General features: G+C 36.7%; 1 protein-coding gene and 1 long non-coding RNA gene across 3 annotated transcripts in view; one reads left to right on the plus strand and one right to left on the minus strand.

Moving 5' to 3' along the window:
* Positions 1-24589, minus strand: part of HPSE2 (heparanase 2 (inactive)) — a 666791-nt gene that overhangs the window by 447778 nt on the left and 194424 nt on the right. The gene's annotated exons all lie outside the window — the stretch shown is intronic.
* LOC122231772 overlaps positions 11663-24589 on the plus strand; it is a 28941-nt gene continuing 16014 nt past the window's right edge. The window contains exons 1-2 of the long non-coding RNA XR_006209008.1: positions 11663-11805; positions 20530-20602. This is a non-coding gene — a long non-coding RNA (uncharacterized LOC122231772). The remainder of the gene's footprint in view (positions 11806-20529; positions 20603-24589) is intronic.

The raw sequence follows: 24589 nt of genomic DNA on the forward strand, positions 1-24589 counted from the left end.
CAGAAGTCTCACCTCCTACTTGGTTTATGGGCTATAAAGAGCTTCATAGTCTGATTTCCAGGGGAAAATGAAGTAATTTCAGACGTATTTCAGTCTGTTAGCAGGTCCATCTATATTCAATTTTCTTTCTTTTTTTCTTTTTTTTTTCTCTTTTTCATTTCTTTTTCTTGAATACAGAAAGAGAAAAAATTCATTTTTATTTTCAATTTTTATTAAAAATATTTTTCTTGGAGCGCCTGGGTGGCTCAGTCAGTTAAGTGTTCGACTTCAGCCCAGGTCATGGTCTCACGGTTTGTGAGTTCAAACCCCGCATCAGGCTCTGTGCTGACAGCTCGGAACCAGGAGCCTGCTTCGGATTCTGTGTCTCCCTCTCTCTCTCTGCCCTTCTCTAGCTCACGCTTGCTGTCTCTCTGTGTCAAAAATAAATAAACTTTAAAAAAAATCTTTAAATAAAAAAAATATTTTTTTCTTTAATTTTCTTTACTATATTTTTTACTTGTGTGTAATTTTTTTTCAAATTGTTTTACATCCATCATTTTATTTTAGTCTACTTAAGCATATTCATTTTTTCAAATTCTCAAATGGTTTCCTTTTTTTCTCTTTTGTCTTTTTTGTTTCTTTTCTTTTTCTTGAATACAGAAAGAGAAAAATTCATTTTTATTTTTAATTTTTATTAAAAATATTTTTCTTTAATTTTTTACTATATTTTTTACTTTTGTGTAAATTGTTTTCAAATTCTAGTTTACATCCATCATTTCATTTTAGTCTACTTCAGTGTATTCATTTTTTCAAATTTTCAAATGATTTTTTTTCTTTCCCCTTTTTTCTATAATCTATCAAGCCACTTTCAACACCCAGACCAAAACATACCTAGGATCTAGCATCATTTATTCGATTTTTTGTGGTTTTGTTTTTAATTTTTTAATTTTAATATTTTTTAATAATTTTAATTTTTTTAATTTTTTTAATTTTTTATAATTTTAATTTTAATTTTTTATAATTTATATTTTTAACTTTAATTTTTCTACCTCATTAATTCCTTTTCTCCCTTCAAAATGACAAAACGAAGGAATTCCCCCAAAAGAAAAAAGCAGGAAGAAACGACAGCCAGGGACTGAACCAACACAGATACAAGCAAGATGTCTGAACCAGAATTTAGAATCACGATAATAAGAACACTAGCTGGAGTCGAAAACAGAATAGAATCCCTTTCTGCGGAGATAAAAGAAGTAAAAACTAGTCAGGATGAAATAAAAAATGCTGTAACTGAGCTGCAATCACAAATGGCTGCCACGGTAGCAAGGATGGATGAGGCAGAGCACAGAATCAGCAATATAGAGGACAAACTTATGGAGAATAACAAAGCAGAAAAATGAGGGAGATTAAGGCAAAAGAGCATGATTTAAGAATTAGAGAAATCAGTGACTCATTAAAAAAGAACAACATCAGAATCATAGGGGTCCCAAAAGAGGAAGAGAGAGAAATAGGGGTAGAAGTGTTATGTGAGCAAATCATAGCAGAAAACTTTCCTAACCTGGGGAAAGACACAGACATCAAAATCCAGGAAGCACAGAGGACTCCCATTAGATTCAACAAAAAGGCATATCATAGTCAATTTCACAAAAATACTCAGGCAAGGAGAGAATCATGAAAGCAGGAAGGGAAAAAAAAGTCCTTAACCTACAAGGGAAGACAGATCAGGTTTGCAGCAGACCTACCCACAAAAATTTGGCAGGCCAGAAAGGAGTGGCAGGATATATTCAATGTGATGAATCAGAAAAAATATCCAGCCAAGAATTCTTTATCCAGCAAGGCTGTCATTCAAAATAGAAGTAGAGATAAAAAGTTTCCCAGACAAACAAAAATTAAAGGAGTTTGTGACCACTAAACCAGCCCTGCAAGAAATATTAAGGGGGACTCTCTGAGGGGAAAAAAGATGAATACATACATACATACGTACGTACATACATACATACATACATACCAAAAGCAACAAAGATTAGAAAGGACCAGAGAACACCACCAGAAACTCCAACTCTACAAGCAACATAATGGCAATAAATTCATATCTTTCAGTACTCTAAACGTCAATGGACTCAATGCTCCAATTAAAAGACATAGTGTAACAGAATGATAAGAAAACAAGATCCATCTATATGCTGTTTACAAGAGACCCACTTTAGACCTAAAGACACCTTCAGATTGAAAGCAAGGGGATGGAGAACCATCTATCATGCTAATGGTCAACAAAAGAAAGCCAGAGTAGCCATACTTATGTCAGACAATCTAGACTTTAAAATAAAGACTGTATCAAGAGATGCAGAAGGGCATTATATCATAATCAAGGGATCTATCCACAAAGACCTAACAATTGTAAACATTTATGCACCAAATGTGAAAGCACCCAAATATATAAATCAATTAATCACAAACATAAAGAAACTCGTCAATAGTAATACCATAATAGTAGGAGACTTCAACACCCCACTCACAGCAATGCACAGATCATCTAATCAAGAAAAATCAACAAGGAAACAATGGCTTTGAATGACACATTGGGCCAGATGGACTTAACAGATATATTCAGAACATTTCATCCTAAAGCAGCAGAATATACATTCTTCTCCAGTGCACATGGAACGTTCTCCAGAATAGACTATATACTGGGACACAAATCAGCCCTCAGCAAGTACAAAAAGATCAAGATCATACCGTGCATATTTTCAGACTACAATGCTATGAAACTCAAAATCAACCACAAGAAAAAATTTGGAAAGGTAACAAATACTTGGAGACTGAAGAACATCCTACTAAAGAAAGAATGGGCTAAACAAGAAGTTAAAGAGGAAATTAAAAGGTATATGGAAGCCAATGAAATGATAATACCACAACCCCAAACCTCTGGGATGCAGCAAAGGCAGTCATAAGAGGAAAGTATATAGCAATCCAGGCCTTTCTAAAGAAGGAAGAAAGATCTCAGATACACAACCTAACCTTACACATTGAAGAGCTGGAAAAAGAACACCAAATAAAACCCAAAACCAGCAGAAGGCAGGAAATAATAAAGATTAGAACAGAAATTAATGCTATCGAGACCCCCCCCCCCAAAAAAAAAACCAGTAGAACAGATCAATGAAACCAGAAGCTGGTTCTTTGAAAGAATTAACAAAATTGATAAACCACTAGCCAGTTTGATCAAAAAGAAAAAGGAAAGGCCCAAATAAATAAAATCAAGAATGAAACAGGAGAGATCACAACCAACACAGCAGAAATAAAAACAATAATAAGAGACTATTACGAGCAATTATATGCCAATAGAAATGGGCAATCTGGAAGAAATGGACAAATACCTAGAAACATATACACTACCAAAACTGAAACAGGAAGAAACAGAAAATTTGAACAGACCTATAACCAGTAAGGAAATTGAATTAGTAATCAAAAATCTGCCAAAAAACAAGAGTCCAGGGCCAGATGGCTTTCCATGGGAATTCTACCAAACATTTAAGGAAGAGTTAACACCTATTCTCTTGAAGCTGTTCCAAAAAATAGAAATGGAAGGAAAACTTCCAAACTCTGGTTTTGGAATCAAAACCAGACAGAGACCCCACTAAAAAGAAGAACTATAGACGAATTTCCCTGATTAACATGGATGCAAAAATCCTCAACAAGATATTAGCCAACTGGATCCAACAATATATTAAAAAAATTATTCACCATGACCAAATGGGATTTATACCTGGGGTGCTGGGCTGGTTCAATATCCGCAAAACAATTAACGTGATTCATCACATCAATAAAAGAAAGGACAAGGAACCTTTGATGTTGTCATATGAACATATGATCATGTCATGATGAACCATATGATCCTCTCAATAGACGCAGAGAAAGCATTTGACAAAATACAGCATCCTTTCTTGATAAAAACCCTCAGGAAAGTAGGGACAGAAGGATTATACCTTGAGATCATAAAAGCCATATATGAACGACCCAACGCTAATATCATCTTCAATGGGGAAAAACTGACAGCTTTCCCCCTAAGGTCAGGAACAAGACAGGGATGTCCGCTCTCACCACTGTTATTCAGCACAGTATTGGAAGTCTTAGCCTCTGCAATCAGACAACACAAAGAAATAAAAGGCATCCAAATCAGCCAGGAGGAGGTCAAACTTTCACTCTTTGCAGATGACATGATACTCCATGTGGAAAACCCAAAAGATTCCACCAAAAAACTGCTAGAATTGATGCATGAATTCAGCAAAGTTGCAGGATATAAAATCAATGCACAGAAATCAGTTGCATTCCTATACACCAACAAGGAAGCGACAGAAAGAAATATCAAGTAATCGATCCCATTTACAGTTGCACCAAAACCATAAAATACCTAGGAATAAATCTAACCAAAGAGGTGAAAAATCTATACAATGAAAACTATAGAAAGCTTATGAAAGAAATTGAAGAAGACACAAAAAATGGAAAAAGATTCCATGCTCCTGGATAGGAAGAAAAAAATATTGTTAAAATGTCAATAATACCCAAAGGAATCTACATATTCAATGCAATCCCTATCAAAATAACACCAGCATTCTTCACAGGGCTAGAACAAATAATCCTAACATTTGTATGGAACCACAAAAGACCCCGAATAGCCAAAGCAATCTTGAAAAAGAAAACCAAAGCAGGAGGTATCACAATCCCAGACTTCAAGCTATACTACAAAGCTATAACCATCAAGATAGTATGGTACTGGCACAAGAACAGACACTCAGATCAATGGAACAGAAGAGAGAATGCAGAAATGGATCCACAAACATATAGCCAACCAATCTTTGACAAAGCAGGAAAGAATATCCAATGGAATAAAGACAGTCTCTTCAGCAAGTGGTGCTGGGAAAACTAAACAGCAACACGCAGAAGAATGAACCTGGACCACCTTCTTACACCATACACAAAAATAAACTCAAAATGGATGAAAGACCTAAATGTAAGACCGAAAGCCATCAAAATCCTCGAGGGGAAAGCAGACAAAAACCTCTTTGATCTTGGCCGCAGCAACCTGTTACTCAACACGTCTCCAGAGGCAAGGGAAATAAAAGCAAAAATGAACTACTGTGACTTCATCAAAATAAAAAGCTTCTGCACAGCGAAGGAAACAATCAGCCAAACTAAAAGGCAACCGACAGAATGGGAGAAGATATGTGCAAAGACATATCAGATCAAGGGTTAGTATCCAAAATCTATAAAGAACTTACCAAACTCAACACCCAAAAACAAATAATCCAGTGAAGAAATGGGCAAAAGACATGAATAGACACTTCTCCAAAGAAGACATCCAGATAGCCATCCGACACATGAAAAAATGCTCCCCATCACTCATCATCAGGGAAATACAAATCGAAACCAGAGTGAGATACCACCTCACACCTATCAGAATGGCTAACATTAACAACTCGGACAACGACAGATGTTGGCAAGGATGCGGAGAAAGAGGATCTCTTTTGCATTGTTGGTGGGAATGTAAGCTGGTGTAGCCACTCTGGAAAACAGTAGGGAGGTTCCTCAAAAAGCTAAAAATATAACTACCCTAGGACACAGCAATTGCACTACTAGCCATTTATCCAAGGGATACAGGTGTGCTGTTTCAAAGGGACACATGCACCCCCATGTTTATAGCAGCACTATCAACAATAGCCAAAGTATGGAAAGAGCCCAAATGTCCATCGGTGGATGAATGGATAAAGAAGATGTGGTATATATGTACAATGGAGTATTACTCAGCAATCAAAAAGAATGAAATCTTGCCATTTGCAACTATGTGGATGGAACTGGAGGGTATTATGCTAAGTGAAATTAGTCAAAGACAAAAATCATATGACATCACTCATATGAGGACTTTAAGAGACAAACAGATGAACATAAGGGCAGGGAAATAAAAATAATATAAAAACAGAGAGGGGGATAAAACATAAGAGACTCATAAATATGGAGAACAAACAGAGGGCTACTGGAGGGGTTGTGGGAGGGGGGATGGGCTAAATGGGTAAGGAGTATTAAGGAATCTACTCCTGAAATCATTGTTGCACTATATGCTAACTAATTTGGATGTAAATTTAAAAATTTAAAATTAATTTTAATTAATTAATTAGTTAATTAATTTTAAATTAAAATTTAAATTAAATTTAAAAATATAAAATTAAAAAAATAAAAGACAAAAAAAATTTTTTAAAAGATTGTAGTTTTGGGGTGCCTGGGTGGTCAGTCAAACATCTGACTCTTGATCTCAGCTCAGGTCTTGATCTCAAAGTCATGAGTTCAAGCCTCATGTTGAGCTCCACACTGAGCGTGAAGCCTAGTTAAAAAATAACAAACAAATAAATAAAGTTCAGAGTTTTACATTATTTTTAAGTCTAGAATCCATTTTGAGTTACTATTTGTATAAGATGTGAAATATAGGTTTTCATTTTTTGTGAATTCCTGAAGATTCTACATAGGCAAGCATATTATCTGCAAACAGAGACAGTTTTGTTCTTTCTGTTCTGTATGCCTTTATTTCATTCTCTTATTTTATTGCAGCAGCTAGAACTTTCAGCATTATCTTCAACAAGAGTTTTGAGAACAGACACCCTTGTCTTCTTCCCAGTCTTCAGGGGAAAGTATTTAGTTTTTCACCATTAAGCAGAATGTTCGTTGTAGGATTTATATATGTTTTCCCAATTTCAGGAAGTCCCCCTCTATTCCTATTAGTTTGAGTTTTTAACACAAATGGATGTTGAATTTTGTCAAATACTTTTTATGCATCAGTTGATATGTATCATATTTCTTCTTTAGTGTGTTAATATGGTGGATTACATTGATTGCTTTTTGAATATTGACCCAGCTTTCACATTCTTGGAATAAAACCCACTTGGTCATGGTGTATAATTCTTCTTACATATTGCTGAATTCTCATTGCTAAATTTGCTAGTTTGTTAAGGATTTTTGCATCTACATTAAGGAAGAATGTTATTCTTTAGTCTTCTTTATATGTACTGTTTTTCTAGTTTCAATATCAAGGCAATACTGAATGAACTGAAATGAATAAAATGAATTGGGAAATGGTCCCTTTTATTTTCTGAAGAAATTGCAAAAAATTGCTGTTACTTCAATAGAATTCTACAGTGAAACCATCTGAGTCTGGAAATTTCTTTCCTGAAAGTTTTAAAATTATGAATTCAATTTTCATAGTACACAACTATGCAGATGCTATTTCACATTGGGTAAATTGTGGTAGCTTGTGTTTTTTGAGGAAACAGTCCATTACTTTAAGTTGCCAAATTAATGCATGTAGAGTTGTTTGTAGTATTCCCTTATTATACTTTTGATGTCTGCATGGGCTCAGTAATAGCCTATTTCATTCCTGATATTGGTGATTTGTGTTTCTCTCTTTTTCTGTTTTACTAGCCTATCAATTTTATTGCTCTTTTCAAAGAATCAGCATTTTGTTTCATTGATTTTTTTTCTATTCCTTTTCCGTTTTCAATTTCATTGATTTCTGCTCTTTATTATTTACTTACTTCTCCCAACTTTTGGTTTATTTTGCTTTTCTTTTATGTTCTTAATTGGGAGCTTAGATTATTGACTGAAGACTTTCCTTCTTTTCTAATGTGTGCATTTAGTGCTACAGGTTTCCCTCTCAGCACTGCTTTAACTGTGTCCCATATATTTTGAAATGTTGTATTTTCATTCAGTTCAATGGATTTTTCAAATTTCTCTTGAGACTTCCTCTCTGGCCTATGAATTGGTTAGTGTTTTGTGTATTGTTTAGTTTCCAAGTGTTTAGAGAATTTCCTGCTATCTTTTTGTTATTGATCTTCATCTTGTTTCTCTTGTGGTTGGATAACACACTGTATAAGGTTTCAATTATTTTTAATTTGTTGAGTTTGTCTTGTGACCCAGGATATAGTCTATCTTAGCATATGTTCTGTGGGCACTTGAAAAGAATGTGTATTCTGCTGTTGTTGGGTGGAATGTTCTATAAAGGATTAGATCCTCTTGATTAATGGCATTGTTGAGTTCTTTCTACATCCTGCTAATTTTCTGTACAGTCAATACATCAATTGTTGAGAGAAAGGTTTTGAAGTCTCCAACTATAACTGTGGAGTTATCTATTTCTCTTTTCAGTTCTATCAGGTTTTTGTGCTTAATATATTTGCAATTATATATTATTTCGTGCATACACACTGAGGATTGTTGTTTTCTTGGTGTTTTGACCCTTTTATCGCTATGCAATGTCTCTCTCTCTGTGCTTCTGGTAATTTTCTTTCTTTGAAGTCTATTTTATCTGATTTTTCTCAGCTTTACTGAGGTAGAATTGACAAAATTGTAAGTATTTAAAGTACACAATATGATGATCTGATATATATATATAAACAGTGAAGGGATCACCCATTAAGTTAATTAACACATCCATCAGCTGACATATTATCTGATATTAGTCTAGCTACTCCTGCTTTCCTTTGATTAATGATTGCGTAGTAGACTTTTCCCCATCCTTTTACTTTCAATCTACCTATGTCATTATATTTGAAATAAGTTTTCTGAGGACAGCGTAGAAAAGTCACAATGTTTTAAAATTCTTACTTATTTTTTTAAGTTTATTTTTATCTGGGGGAGTTGGGGTTGGGCAGAGAGACAGGGAGAGAATGAATCCTAAGCAGGCCCAATGGTGCTATTAGCGCAAAGCCTGATGCAAGGCTCAATCTCACAAACCCGTGAGACCATGACCTGAGCAGAAATCAAGAGTCAGACACTTAATCTACTGGGCCACCCAAGCATCCAAAAGTCACAATTTTGAATCCACTTATCCAATCTCTGTCTTTTAATAAGTATGTTTATTGATATGTTAGGGCTTAAGTCTTCCATTTTATTTTTTGTTTTCCATTTTTCTGTTTTTCTTTCTCTATTTTCTTCTGACCCTGTTAGGAGTTACTTAAGGATTTTTTTAGAATTCCATTTGATCTTAAGTGTTTTTGACTCTCTCTCTTTTTTATTTATTTATATGTTTTTTTATTTTTTTTTAACGTTTATTTATTCTTGAGACAGAGAGAGACAGAGCATGAATGTGGGAGGGGCAGAGAGAGAGGGAGACACAGAATCGGAAGCAGGCTCCAGGCTCTGAGCCATCAGCCCAGAGCCCGACGCGGGGCTCGAACTCACGGACCGTGAGATCGTGACCTGAGCTGAAGTCAGACGCCCAACCGACTGAGCCACCCAGGCACCCCTCTCTCTCTTTTTTAAAATGTTTATTTATTTTCGAGAGAGAGGGAGACAGAGTGCAAGTGGGGGAGGGGCAGAGAGAGAGGAAGACAGGATCTGAAGGGTCGGAGCTGTCAACACAGAACCCAATGCAGGGCTCAAACCCACGAACCATGAGATCATGACCTGAGCGAAGTTGGATGCTTAACTGACTGAGCCATCCAGGTGCCCCTTGACTTTGTCTCTTTGTATAGCACTTTTTGTATAGCTCTTTTAGTGGTTGCTCTAGGTATTACCTTATATATACATAAGTATTAGTGTTGTCATTTTACCAGGTCAAGAGAAAAATAAAAACCTTACCTCACTTTACATTCCTTTACCATCCCCCATTTATAATTTTATGTTTATTTATTTTTGGGAAAGAGAGAGACAGAGCACGAGTAGGGGAAGGGCAAAGATAGAGGGAGACACAGAATCTGAAGCAGGCTCCAGGCTCTGAACTGTCAGCACAGAGCCTGATGCGGGGCTTGAACTTGTGAGCTGTGAGATCACGACCTGAGCTGAAGTCAGGCACTTAACCAACTGAGCCACCCAGGTACTCACCCCCCATTTATAATTTTAAAAAATATTTCATCTACCTAACATTAGAACCACATCAGAAAGTGCTATAAATTTTGTTTCAACTGTCAAACAATCTAGAAACTCAAGAGAAGAAAAGTCTATTGTATTTACATGTATTTTTGTTTATGATATTCTCATTTCCTAATATTCCAAGTTCCTTCTTTTGTTGTTTCCTTTCTAATTAGAGAACTTTTTTTTTCAATATATGAAATTTATTGTCAAATTGGTTTCCATACAACACCCAATGCTCATCCCAAAAGGTGCCCTCCTCAATACCCATCACCCACCCTCCCCTCCCTCCCACCCCCCATCACCCCTCAGTTTGTTCTCAGTTTTTAAGAGTCTCTTATGCTTTGGCTCTCTCCCACTCTAACCTCTTTTTTTTTTTTCCTTCCCCTCCCCCATGGGTTTCTGTTAAGTTTCTCAGGATCCACATAAGAGTGAAAACATATGGTATCTGTCTTTAGAGAACTTTTTTTAAGCCATTCTTTTAGGATAGGTCTGCTGGTGACAAATTCTATTTATTTTTCTTGATCTGCGTGTGTCTTGTTTTCTCCCTTAATCCTGAAGTATATTTTCACTGGATATAGATTTCTGGATTGACATTTCTTTTCTTTCAGAACTTGAAAAATACTGTGCCACTTCCTTCTGGTCTCCTTGTTTTCTGATGAGAAATATGCTATCATTTGTAATGCTTTTCCTATAGGTAAGAAATATGCTATCATTTGAAATGCTTTTCCCTATAGGTGTCTCTTTAGAGGCTTTCAAATTTTGTTTTTAGTTTTCAGAAGTTTAATTATGATGTGCCTTGATGTGTATTTCTTTGGGCTAGTCTTATGTGGGGTTCACTTATCTTCTTGAATTTGTAGGTTTACATCTCTTGCCAAGTTTTCAGCCATTATATCTTCAAGTGCTTTATCAGCCCCCTTTTCCTCTCCTTCCAGGACTCTAATGACAAAATTATTAGCTCATTTGTTACAATACCACAAGTCCCTGGGGCTCTGCTCTTTTTTTAAGTGTTTTTTCTTTCCTTTTGCTCAAATTGAATATTTCCTATTGTTCTATTTTCCAGCTCACTGATTCTTTCCTCTGTTTTCTCCACTCTGCTCTATCCAATGAGCTCTTTTATTCTGGTTACTGTATTTTCAAGTTCTAAAATTCCCATTGATTCTTCTTTATACCTTCTATTTCTTTGCAGAGATTTTCTATTTTCCATTTATTTCAACTATATTCTTAATTGCTCATTGAAGCATTTCTCTCATAGTTACTTTAAAATCTTTGTCAGATAATTCTAACATCTCTTTTTATCTCAGTATTGGCATCTATAAAGGACTGAATTGTCTGTGTCCCTCAAAATTCGTATCATGAAATGTTAACTCCCAATGTGATGATATGAGGAGGTGAGGTTTTTAGAAGGTAATTAGGTTATGAGGGCAGAGACCTCATGAATGGGATTAGTGTCTTCATAAAAAAATTGACTAAGATAGCACTGTATTATCTTTTTTCATTCAATTTAAGAAATGGTTCTTGCTATGACAAATAATCTCCAAATGAAACCTAGGCAGTTTTATATTATGTTATGAGACTCTGAGTCTTCTTTAAACCTTTATTTAACTAGTTTTTTTGTTTTTTTGGACACCACTTTGATAGAAGTGAGGGCACTGCGTTATTACTACCAGGTGGAAGTAAAAGTACAGGTTACCCAATCAGCCTCCACTGACACCCAAGGGGAGCTCTTTGTCACCGCTGGGTGGGGGTGTGAGTTCCAGCTCTCTAGTCTCTATTGACATCACAGTGGAAAGGGAAAGGGGCACCTCATTAACAGTCACGAGGAATGACAGCCCAGGTTCACTACTTGAACTTATCTGACATTGCTTTGATAAGAGTGCTGGAGAACAGCATTAGAGCTTTACAAGAGTAGAGAATCTCCACTCAGCCTTTGTTAACATGGTAAGGAGGGACACAATTTTTTGTGTCCTGTTTAGCTGGAGTAGAGTAGTTATTGTCTAAAAGTTTTCTGTCTTACTAGGTTGCTCCTTTACTGATCTTTTGGCTAGAGAGAATTGGTTTTGTTGGGGCTTTTTTGTGTGCATGCATCAGCATTTTTAGGTTGCTGGCTTCTTCAATGTCAAGTCTGGGACATATGAAGCAAATGAAAACCCCAGAAATTCATCACTATGTCATTGCTTGGGTCCTGATCTGCCTTCTTCTCCTACCTTTCTTTTTATATTTATTATATATATTAAGGGTTTTAATTGTATTTAACAAGAATACTAAAGGAAAATACATCTACTCCATCTTCCTGAAAGTGGGATTAGGCTACATTACCGTTTTAAAATACTATACTTATTCAGGGATAATGTTTATTATTTATTATCTGTCTTCCCCTGCTAGAAAGCAAACCTCAAAACATCAGGGTTTTTTCCTGGAAGTAGTAGCTTGTTGAATGAATTTATAAAAATTTATAAAATTTATAAAAAATGAGTGCTCTCAGAAAAGAAATAATAGAAGAACTGTGATTTTTAAAACTAGTTTTCTGCCAGTGGGAGGAGGTTTAAAGGTGAATAGGAGGAATGAAGAAAAGACTAAATAAGAATTAAAGGTAGGAAAAAAAGAATTAAATGTAGAAAACAAAATTATAATATGACTAGAGAGTACTGAAACATATAGAGCACATACGGCTGAACTGAGAGAAAAAATATGGTATAATAGAGGTAAGATTACCCACTCATGGAAACAGATTCTGATTTAGTGAACCTCATGATTAGCAAACACTGCCTGAAGTATGAGAAAAAGGAGGCATACTTCACATTAGCTTTTTAGGTAGTGGGAAAAGTTTGATCTGTTTAATTGTCATCAACCTATTTCCCTAAATACCTTCTAATCTTAATGCCTTCCCTCCTAACCATCCACTTCCCAGCACTGACAACAAAACATTCACATGTCTTTAAGGCACCTTTAAATCTGACATATGCTTCTTCCACCAAGCTCACCAAGGTGAAGGATGAAAAAGGCAGTTATTAGGACACATTAAATGAAAGTTATAATACAACTCCTCCCTTAAGCATCTTTATTCTTTACAGGACAATGAAACCCTGCCCCCAAACTCTAAAAACAAAAACAAAAAATAAACAAACAACAACAAGAACAAAAAACCCACCAAACCAAACAAAAAGCCAACTGCACAAAGCTTTTATTTATCTACTAACATCAAATCCCACATTTCCTCCACAAACCCACCCCTTCTTTTAGTCCTCCCTGGACCCTGATGCAGCCATCAACATCCCGCCACATTCCTATTAATACCCCTGGTACACTGAATGTGCCCTCATAAACAAACACAACAGACACAAAGTTCCAGACACATACACCATTGTCATCATGCCAGGCAAAGGAACAGAGAAATTGGAAGCTTCAATAACAGTGACTACCTCAGATCCTATAATCTTCCATTTTCCTGCTGTTTATGACCTACAGCAAAGAAAGGCTTTCTTTTGACCAGGGTTGTAGTACTAGCTCTATCTTGGCTAAAATAAAATTTAAAAATTCTAGACTTTCAGATTCCTTGCCTATAAAATAGAAAAAGGAGTGAGGAAGTGAACAAAATTATATCCAAGATCTCCTCTGGCCCTACTGATCCAAATACTACATACTAAAAGTTTCCTCATTCCGGAAAAAGGGAGGAAAAGCCCAGCTTTGTGAAGAAGTATGCATGTTGAATGGTTCCTGAAGACGCAGGTAGTTGTCAGCAGAATTTCTAAGAACTGAAAGTTGACAGACTACAGATAAGAGGCTTGCTCTGAAGTGACCCAGAATTGTTTAATGTTCTTAGTGGGAAAAAATAAGACTGTATATTCATATTTGCTTTTATTTGCATAAAGAAAGTCTAGAACGGGTTGGCAAGCTACTGCCAGTGGGCAAAATCAGCCTACTTTAATACAACCCACAAGTAAGAATGATTTTGACATTTTTTAATGGCTGAAATAATCAAAAGAATAACAATATTCATAACACAAAATTTTTTAATTCAAATTTCAACCTCTAAAAGTTTTATTGACACCAAGCCATCCTCTCTTGTTAACTATTGTCTATGAGCACTTCATGCCACAACAGAATTAAGCAGTTGCAACTAAGACTATATGGTCTATAAAGCCTAAAATATTTACTATGTGACCCTTTGTAAGATAATTTTCCAACTTCTGCTCTAAATTAATATACAAGAAATTTTTAAAATGGTTACCTATGAGAAGGGGAAAAGATAAGGGCAATATATTTTTATACTTTATTTTTGGACTACATAAATGTGTTCCCCCTTTAAGATAACTTTTAAATAAATTTAATTGTTTCTGGATCTCCTTGCCAAAAAGTACTTTGTATTCTTGTACAGCCAGCCTCCAAGATAGACCCTAGTGGTCCCCACCTCTTGGTATGCACACTCTTGTATAGTCCCTTCCTTTACTGTACCAGGAAGATCTGTGTGACAAATAACATGTGGCAGATGGTACGTCATTTCCAAGATTGGGTTATAAAAGGCAATGGCTTTTCTCTCCCTCTCCCTCTTTTTCTTTCTCTCCTCCCTGTCTCTTAGCTCACTAGCTCTGGGTGAAATCAGCTGCTATATCATAAGGACACTCAGGCAACCTGTGGAAAGGTCCAGCCTCTGACTAACAGCCAGTGAGGAACTGAGGCCGACCCAAAACCATGTGAATGAGTTTGTGAATGGATTCTCACCATGTTGAGCCTTGAGATGAGACTACAGTCTCAGACAATACCTTGACTTAAACTTCATGAGAGACCTTAAATCAAAACCACCCAGCTAAAAAGCTCCCACATTCCTTACCCATAGAAACTGAGATGATAACTGTTTGTAGCTTAAGGCACTTAGCTTTGGGATAGTCTGTTACACAGAAATAGATAACTTATAAAACCATTATCCTTGGCTTTTTAAGAGAAAAAGAAATAACTGGGATAGCATTAAGGGCCAAAATCTCAGATTGGGAGAAGTAAGGGGTGCAGGGAAGATGCAAAGAGGCCAAACCAGTACAAAAACAAGTATACAGATCCGTTTGGAAGGCAAAAAGTGAAGGCAGGGAATATGCTCAGAAATGAATGACAGAAGTCCATTTATAACAAGTGCTCAGGTGGAAAATGTATTAAGGGATTTGTCTATAAAACAGGTGAAGCAGGGAGCAAGAGAGTAGAAAGGAGACAGGGGAAAAGATTGGCTGGACTAGGATCCAAGAGACCAGCATTTCCTAAACCAATTGTGTTCCTAATTAACTATGGAATCTTCGACAAGTCTCTTGGTGTCTCTGGGGATCCCATTTCCTTATCTGAAAAAAAGATTTGGATAGGATGTTTATAAACTCTATCATTGGAGTATCTTCTTTGCACAATGTTGCAGGCAATAGCACTGCCCTGGGTGAAGTACAATCTATTCTGTTTCAGTGGTCTGGAGGGACAGAAGTACGAGCAGGGCATCTTCTCTGCTTGTAAGGCAACCCATTCATGCATTTGCATTTACCACTTATTCAGTAATTGTTTACTGAGTATTTCCTCTGTTCCAGGCATAGTGCACTCAGCTTTAAGGGTAAGAATGGATTTAAAAGGTCAGTGAGACATAATACCATTCCTCAGGAAACCCATAATACACTCATTTTGCCTGGCCTGACACTATCACAATACCTGCCTTTGGGCTTAAGTAGAAAGTTTCCTCTTTCCTTCATCTATCCCTAAAATCTCTAGTTAGCTTCAAGTTTCTTCATCCCTGACCTTTTTAAGCTTGTACATCTATTCTTTTGTCTTCTCCACAGTACTGACTTTGGAAAGGAAAGGGCACCTGGAGAACCAAGGACCTTCCTGTGCACTATTAATTTTAATAACCAGGAGACCATTATTTTCCTTTTTATGGGCATTACACATCTATTAATGGAGCCTAAGATTGCTTAGATTGTTTTGCTGTCACACCACAATGGTTGCTCAATCAACTGCAAATTCACTTAGGTGCAAATTCATCATTTTAGTTACAAGATGTATGACATGGAAGCCTTTGTAAATTGATTAGCTGAAATCAATATACTCTTTGTATATGGAATTCTCTCATATATCAATCCACTAACTCCTCCCAAAAAGGAAACAAATTTATTTTGGCAGGCCTTCTTCTTAGTGGCTCTTACTAATCACTATTTCTTCTAAATGTTTACAAAGCACAAGCTTAATAATTCACTACGTTGTTTTCACAGATATGGGAACATATAAATCACTCTCTTTAAAAAATGACCTTTGGCTCACATTTGATCTTCTGATTGCTTTCCCTACTTATCACATTTGTAGATGACACAGAAAGATTCTCTCATTGCTTTCTTTCTTTCTTTATGCTTTCTTTAGTCTCCCTCTTTCTTTACCCTCTTTATCCTCTAAAACTATCAATCAAGCAAGTTCCTTACTGTCTTTGGCAGACACTAGCTTCCAGCAGCCATCAAGATAGTTAAGTTCTCACAATTACTATAATTTGCTCTATTAAGCTCTGTAATCTGTATTAGGAAAGTATTATCCATATCCTCTCTCCAGTCAGACAATCTGTACACAGTCATCGGATAATCAAATAATTTTTATTTGAAAAGAACTTTAGGAATCCTCTAGAAACTGAGGCTAAGGAAAGTAAAGGGTTTGTTTAAGGTCACAGAACTGGGCAGATAAAAAGTCAAAGTTCTTGACACCAAAGGTATCTTATATTGCAACACAATATCTCTCTTTCTCACACACACACAATTTCAAGTGCACATAACTTCACTTCTCCTTTTATCCTCAGCCAAATGCTCTTCCCATATTCAAGTGTGCTTATTTCACAAAACCCATTCTTTGACACATTCACTCATGCAACAAGTATTTGTTGAACACTTACCAAACAGTATTACTATTGCCTATTTGTGAACAACTTTATGTTAGTACAACTTATCTTTAATCCAGTACACTCCTAAGAATCTACAATGTCAAAATCCGTGAGTCAAAAATAAATTATATTCAACTGTGAAATCCAACCAATAAATAGGAAGTACAGCATAAACTATGATCCATCAACATAATGGAATAGTATGTAGCCATTATGTCATCATTCTGATTGCTACCTCGAAAGATGTGGAATATTTATTACATAATATTAAAAGCAAGATAGAAAGCATAGGTAAATACAACTGTAAGTCTGTAGATGTTTGGGTGATGTGGAAGAGGCCTGGAAGAGAATATACAAAAATCCATGAAGTAAATAGGATTGTGGGTAATTATTTTCCCTCCTCAAAGTTTCTCTTTAATCTCATATTGATTTTTTTAATGTCAAACCTTTTTTAGAGGAAACTTAATTATATCTAAAGGGAGAGAATTAGATAATACTAGTCTCTTGTTTTGCATTTATAGTCTACACTGTAATATTTCATTTTGCCCAATTCTCCAAACTGGCTGGCGATGAAGCTAGAGTAGAGACAAGAGTCTCTATTTTACAAATATACAGATGAGACTATGCCTTTTACATTCATAGGGAAAAACAAGAACAAAAGCATAAACCAGGTACTTTAGAAGGATTTTTGTTTCTAACTCTCAGATCATCCTCCAAAACCTGGTATAACACTCCACACACACATTGTAACCAGGTAGTTTTCTTGAGGATTGCCAAATTTGGCCTCTGCCTTTTCCCACAACCAACATAAACCAAGATGGATCAATCAGTCTTTCCTTGGCATTTATTAAAATGGAACTTGGGAAAGAAATCCAGTTCCTTTCTGGTGGCAAAGGTGTCTCGAGATGTAAGAAATAGGACCTGGTGGTGAGCAAGCTTCCAGCCAAGTGAAAGAAGCTGGTCTAAGAAAATGAAGCTGACCAGAGACTAACAGAGTTTATACATGGAAAGAGACAGTTCTCCTAACATTGCAATCTCTGCCTCAACTGTGCTCCTTTCTGAAGTTAACTGAATTGATGAATTTCTACTTTCTTTGGCTGCCTAAATTTGTCTGAGTTGGGTTTATGTCACTTGAAATAAAAAAGTCATTTCTAATATAGCAGATGTTATTATTCCCAATTTATACATAGGAAACCGAAGTTTCAGAAAAATTAAATAGTATCACAAAATGAGTAACCACAAATCTTTTCCATAAAAACAAATTGCATCCCTGGAAAGAAAAAAGCAGCTAAATGAAAAAGGCATAAAAAAGGGAAAACACAAAACAGGCAGAAGCATAGCAAATGGGAAAAAATGTGTAAAAATACCAGTAAAAAAATATATATATATACATTTAAATATATCTGTGCATATATATATATATACACATACATATACATACACACACACACACACACACACACACACACACACACACACATATATAGTAACATCATTTATGTCTAGTTGAAACTAAGAAAAGATAAAGTGTTTCTATACTAAGTTAGGACGCAAAACTTTTGAGAACAGCTGATTCCATCCTAGAGCTTGCTTCCTTTATTCTTTTTTATGTACAGTGTATCCAGAAGCTTAAGGCTCTTGCTGCCTCAAGGTCTCTCATATGGGCCTTTCCATAGAAGATATAAAACATGGCAGCTTGCTTCTAAACAAGCAAGAAAGAAGGCAAATGAGAATGCCAAAAAGAAAGTCTTAGCAAGATTAAAGTCATGGTCTTTTGCAACCTAGCTCTGAAGTGACATACCATGTTTTCCCATATTCTATTCTTTACAAGTCACTTGGTCCTGCCCACACAGAGTGATTAGCCAAGGGCATGAATACTAGGAGATGGTAAGACATTTCAAAACTGGCCATTCTTGCTACCTCAAATGGTGATGTTTCTTATAATGGATAAAGTCTTAGGTTCATTGAAAAACAGTAGGAAGGGAGAGCCTGGGTGGCTCAGTCGGTTAAGCATCCGACTTCCGCTCAGGTCATGATCTCGTGGTCCATGAGTTCGAGCCCCGTGTCAGGCTCTGTGTTGACAGCTCAGAGCCTGGAGCCTACTATTCTGTGCCTCCCTCTCTCTCTGCTACCTCCTTGATCATGCTCTGTCTCTCTCTGTCTCTCAAAAATAAATAAATGTTAAAAAATTTAAAAAAAAATACAGTAGGAAGTACAGTAAATATTTGTTGAACAATTAAAATGAATGAAAAAGATAAAATGTTACTGTCCTTTTTCACAGAATCAATTATAATTTTCCTCCTACGTTATCAACATTTCTAAATGCTTCTGACCATCTCTGTGGTTGTACCAACTTCCCTAAAATTGACATTCTTGTTTTGTCAGTGCAACACTGATGTGCTCACTCAATAAACAAATCAACATTTCCATCTCAACTCATTCAAGAAGATGAGCAATTCAAAAGATACGTGGTGGGGGAGGTGAAGGAAAAAAATAGGGAGAAAGCCAAACCATAAGAGACTCTTAAAAACTAAGAATAAACTGAGGGTTGATGGGGGGTGGGAAGGAGGGGAGGGTGGGAGATGGGCATTGACGACGGCACCTGTTGGGATGAGCACTGGGTGTTGTATGGAAACAAATTTGACAGTAAATTTCATATTAAAAAAAGAGAAATTCAATAAAAAAAAGAGATACATGATGAGCTAACAATATGCTAAAACCACATAGCAGCATGGCAATTTTTAGCACATTAAGAAGTGGCAAGACTTTTTCCCCTTTACTTGATCTAACTATTGGCATCGCTGTTCACACACACACTGATTGCTGCAATAACTCTATCTGGACAACGGCATAACTACAGAAACACTGCAGTGCTGGCTCTAACAGAGCAGAGAAGCAGAGTTTTTATCCTACCCAGTACCACGAAGATATGCTGATCATTCTTACAGAGCTGGGTTTTTTTTTTTTTTCTGAGAAAATATACTGTCTTTGTAAAGAAATGACAAAGTCACCATATGTAATACGTGGAGCCTCTGGACAAGATGTTCTTCCAAGAAAGTCTCTTTCCTTTGCATGCAAGCAAAGGGTCTGCTTTGGAGAAGCACCAGGGAAGTGACAAAAAAAAATAATACATGAGGTATAATATTTGGCCATATTGTGCACAGGGCTAGAAGGAAAGATGCAAAAAAGCGTAGTGTAGCTGACTTCAAAAGGCTTAAGAAGACAGATAAACTGAGTGTGCAGCAAAACATGACAGTAGCTTTATTAAGAAAATAGGAATTTTGAAGATGTTTTAAAAGACTTGCTATCTATGAGGGTCTCTTAATTTCATAGGAATCCTGTATGCTGTTTTTCATCCTTATAAGCTCCCCGCGGGCAAGAACAGAGCATTATTCCTCTGTGTGTTTCCAAGTATAGTGTCCTATACCGGAGGTGATTAGTAAATAAATAATAACAAAGTTAACATTTATTGATGACTTAGATAACCAAATTCTCTCAGATAACCAAGTTTAATATAGTTTACCCAACTAAATCTCCACAACACTTTAAATAGCTATTATCATAACCCCATCTTACAGATGAGGCAATGAAGACTTGGAGAAATAAAGTGACTTGCCCAAGTTGATGTAGCTATAATCTGTGGAGCCAAGACTCAAGCCCAGAGAGCTGATTCCAAAGCCTTAACCACTCTTAATTCTATATTTAATGGTTGCTAACCTGAATCATTGTTCTTAATTATAGAGGGGGATGATGAGTGACCTCTTCTGGATTCTGTTTTACAGGATTTTGTTTCTCATGTGTCACGGACATAAAGAACAACTTACTGTCAGAGGTGGCCTGCCTTTCACAAATGAGGTACTAAGCAGATCACCTCTCGTTCCCATTCCCACCATATACCATATGTGTACAAAGAAGGTGATCAAGAAAGCAGAGGGCCACTGAGGAAAGATTCCTTGCTTAAAAGGCTCAGTGTGTGTGTGTGTGTGTGTGTGTGTGTGTGTGTGTGCGCGTGTGTTTGGCAAAATGTGACAAGACTGGGGATGGGGGGAGTGGGGAAGGAGAGATAGACTGGCTGCAACAAACCTTACTTTAAATGGTAAATCCTGAGGCACGTGGGTGGCTCCGTTGGTTAAGCACCTGACTCTTGCTACCAGCTCAGGTCATGACCTCAGGGTTGTGAGAGTGAGCCCTGTGTCAGGCTCTACATGTTGAGCCTGCTTGGAATTCTCTCTTTCCCTCTCTCTCTGCTCCTCCCCTACTCGCATGCTCACTCACGTGCTCTCTCTCTCAAAATAAATAAATAAACATTAAAAAAGTAAAATAAATGATAAATCCTTCCTCCTCCAACTTAAAGTTATTAGTTATTCACAACTTTGAATTACTTTGATCAGTTTGTTTTAGAACTAAAAGAATTCCTGCTGCTCTGGCCAAAGAAAATGACTAGTAACTGAGGACAAAGGCTCTGATGATAAAGTAGTTGTATTTACCAACTCAGACTGCTATAACAAAATACCATAGAGTAGGTACCTTACACAACAAAAATTTATTTTCTCACAGTGCTGGAGGCTGGAATTCCAAGACGAGGAAGCCAGCATGGTCAGGTTCTGGTGAGAGCTCTCTTCCTGGCTTGCATACAGCCTCCTTCTTGCTGTTCCTCACATGGCCTTTCCTCAGTGCTTGTGTGTAAACGAGCTCTCTTAGCTCTTCATTTTCATAAGGCTACCTATTCTATAGGATTAGGACCCCATCCTTATGATCTCATTTAACCTTAATTACCTCCTAAAAGCCCTATCACCAAATACAATCATACTGGTGGTTGAACTTCACATACAAATTTGGCGGAGACAATTCTGTCCACAGCAGTAGTGGTAATAAGTTCTGAGAAAGAAGATTCACTAATAACACCCAACCCACACTTTCTCTTCTCCCTCTTCTGCCAGAGCTCCAAATAAGTCCAAGGGACTGTTATATAGTTGAAAAAAGATGCTCCCAAAAGGTATACTTACGTACTGGTCAAAAAGATGCCTGGTGGGCATTGGGGTTGCTTCTTATGCAAGAGAGCTAATCTTCCTTCTGGTAGCAGGATTGACCTGGTAGTTCTGAGATATCCAATAAAAGTCTTCATTTGTAAGATATCAGCAGGAATTAGAATTCATCTGATGCTCTCCTTGGGGGAGAGGGGCCATGGGATAGTTGTCTTTCTATGTGACTGGAACCTTGCTGACTTGGCCTCATAGCCACATGGATATGTCTAATCCAGTTCTGCCACCATGACTAGCAACCCTTTGGCCTTGTAAGTGCCGGCTTATACCTTACCATGCTTCTGTCCAACACAGCAGGGACCTGGGAAGACAGCCATTTCAGTGTTCACACTGCCTGAGCCTGGTCCCTTCTCCCCACCCCCAACCCAGGTCAATGCACTGTGATATTCTATATTAACCACTCAGCTCTGCTTAAGACTTCTGGGCCCACTTGGTTAGAGCAAAAGAACACCAGTCCACAGTGAGGTAGTGGAAAGGATAGACTATTTTGTAATTTAAGAAATTGGGGGAGATAGATAAGACTTATCTGCATGATACTTATTCACATGGTTTTTGCCAGGATTAAAAATGTAATATTAGCCAAGTGGTGACTATAACATCAAATGTATAATAAGCACTCACTAAGTAGTAGTCATTATTATTAAAAAGAATCATGAAGATAGAGGAAAAGAGCCCTAAGAGCTTGCAGAAGTGCAGGAAAATGCGAAGGCCTAAGAATCTCCACTGAGAGCCCTAGTGTCACCAAATATATCACTAAAACTCTTCTTGATTAAACATTCATTTTAGTAAGATACCAAAGCTTCTTCAAAAATGACAACACTAATAGCATTAGGTAGAACACAGTGAGCTTTAAGTTTTAAAAGTCACCAATTGGTTGAAATTACTTTCTGACATTTCTGAAGGTTCTTTATTTCCTATGCTTTTATTTTTCTACAAAAGAAAGGAAATCTTCAGATTGATTTCAGTGTAGATATTTTCCTATGGTCTTTATAACTTTGGTGTAGAAAGCCTACTGATGTCTCTGAAGAAATGTAATGAAAGAGACTGCTTCTTTCATTTTGAAATGTGAGATAAAGTACGGCATTGTTGGTGCCCACACAGAAGTGACAGACTATACTTCTACTAAATATACCATTTGCTAAGCATCTCTAAGTGTGAGCCTTGTGTGAATGCTGAGGAGACTGAGTTAAAGGAGTCCTAAGGGGATAACTGTGCTCTCCAACTCTGTCCTTGACATAATATCTTCTTGCATTCTCTCCACATTTCCTTCTACTCTCATAATCCTCCTCCAATATTTGCTCCAACAAAACCCTGAAACCTCTTACCCTTCACAATCTACCCTCACCCTTTCAAGTGTGGAGATTTCATTCTCATGTCTGTGAGCACAATATATTTTATCATTTCTTCTCACAGATTCCCTAAACACATTAATACCATTTGGTTCTGGATTGTTCCTCATTTTCCTCCCTTAAAACATTAGAAATATTTTGGAGTTAACAAATATTCCTTGGTTCTCCACTACTTGCAAAGTAGGCTAAGTATTTTCTCATAATAAGAGTGGTTGTCTTTGAATCACTTTTAGGGAAATCTCATGTGCTTTTCTGAATGGAGTCAAAAGAGATGACAAGCTGAACACCAGTTATCAATGTTCAGTCACTGGAATACTGGGAACACAGCTCTACAAAGCATCAACTTTGTCCCATTTAGCACATTAGTGAGAAATAAATGAAATTAAAATATTTTATTCTATTTAAAGCAGCAGTATAAGTTTGAAGTATTACATAAACCCAAGCATTGTCTACCTTCTTTCTTTCTTTTTTATTTTTTTAATGTTTTTATTTATTTTTGAGACAGAGAGAGACAGAGCATGAGCATGGGAGGGGCAGAGAGAAAGGGAGACACAGAATCTGAAGCAGGCTCCAGGCTCTGAGCTCAGCACAGAGCCCGACCCGGGGCTTGAACTCATGGACTGTGAGATAATGACCTGAGCTGAAGTCAGAGATTTAACCAACTGAGCTACCCAGGTGCCCCTTCTTTCTTTCTTTTTTAAAGTTTATTTATTTATTTTGAGAAAGAGAGAGGGAGGGAGGGGCATAGAGAGGAAGGGAGAAAGAAAATCCCAAGGAGGCTCTGCACTATTAGAGGGGCTCTGCCCCCATGAGATGTGGGCTCTGCCCCCATGAGATGTGGGGCTCAATCTCATGAACTGTGATATCACGATCTGAGCTGAAATCCAGAGTCCAACGCTTAACCAACTGAGCCATCCAGGTGCCCCTACCTATTTCTTTCTAATGTATGTATACTTTAGGTTATATTGTAGTAAACTAAAAATAATTCAAATTTGATTGTTTTAGGTACTTAGAGAGGATAATAGATGTCCCCCTCAAAACAAAATTAGAAATGATGGTTAAATTGAATATTAAAACTCAATGGATCAAAATATCAATGATATATAAAACTCTAAGACTAGAAAGACCTATTTAAATACATAACCATATCCAAAGAAAGAAGTTGTCATCAGAAGAAGATTGATTAGCTATAGGAGCAGAATCACAGAAGGAAATAGTGATATAAGTAGGGGGAATTTTAGCCTACAGAACAATTTCAACAATTTCAATAATTTTCAATAATTTTTTTGAGTACCTACTAGACATCATTTTGGATCTGAAGACACCATAGTGAACAGGGAAGCTAAAGCCCATCTCCCAGACCTTACATTCTAGATGGAAGGGACAAACAATAAAGAAAGAAAGGAGAAATTCCAATTGTTAAAAAGTTCCATTAAGAAGACAAACCAGAG

Source organism: Panthera tigris, chromosome D2, assembly GCF_018350195.1.
Source record: "Panthera tigris isolate Pti1 chromosome D2, P.tigris_Pti1_mat1.1, whole genome shotgun sequence".
In the NCBI taxonomy this organism is placed as follows: domain Eukaryota; kingdom Metazoa; phylum Chordata; class Mammalia; order Carnivora; family Felidae; genus Panthera; species Panthera tigris.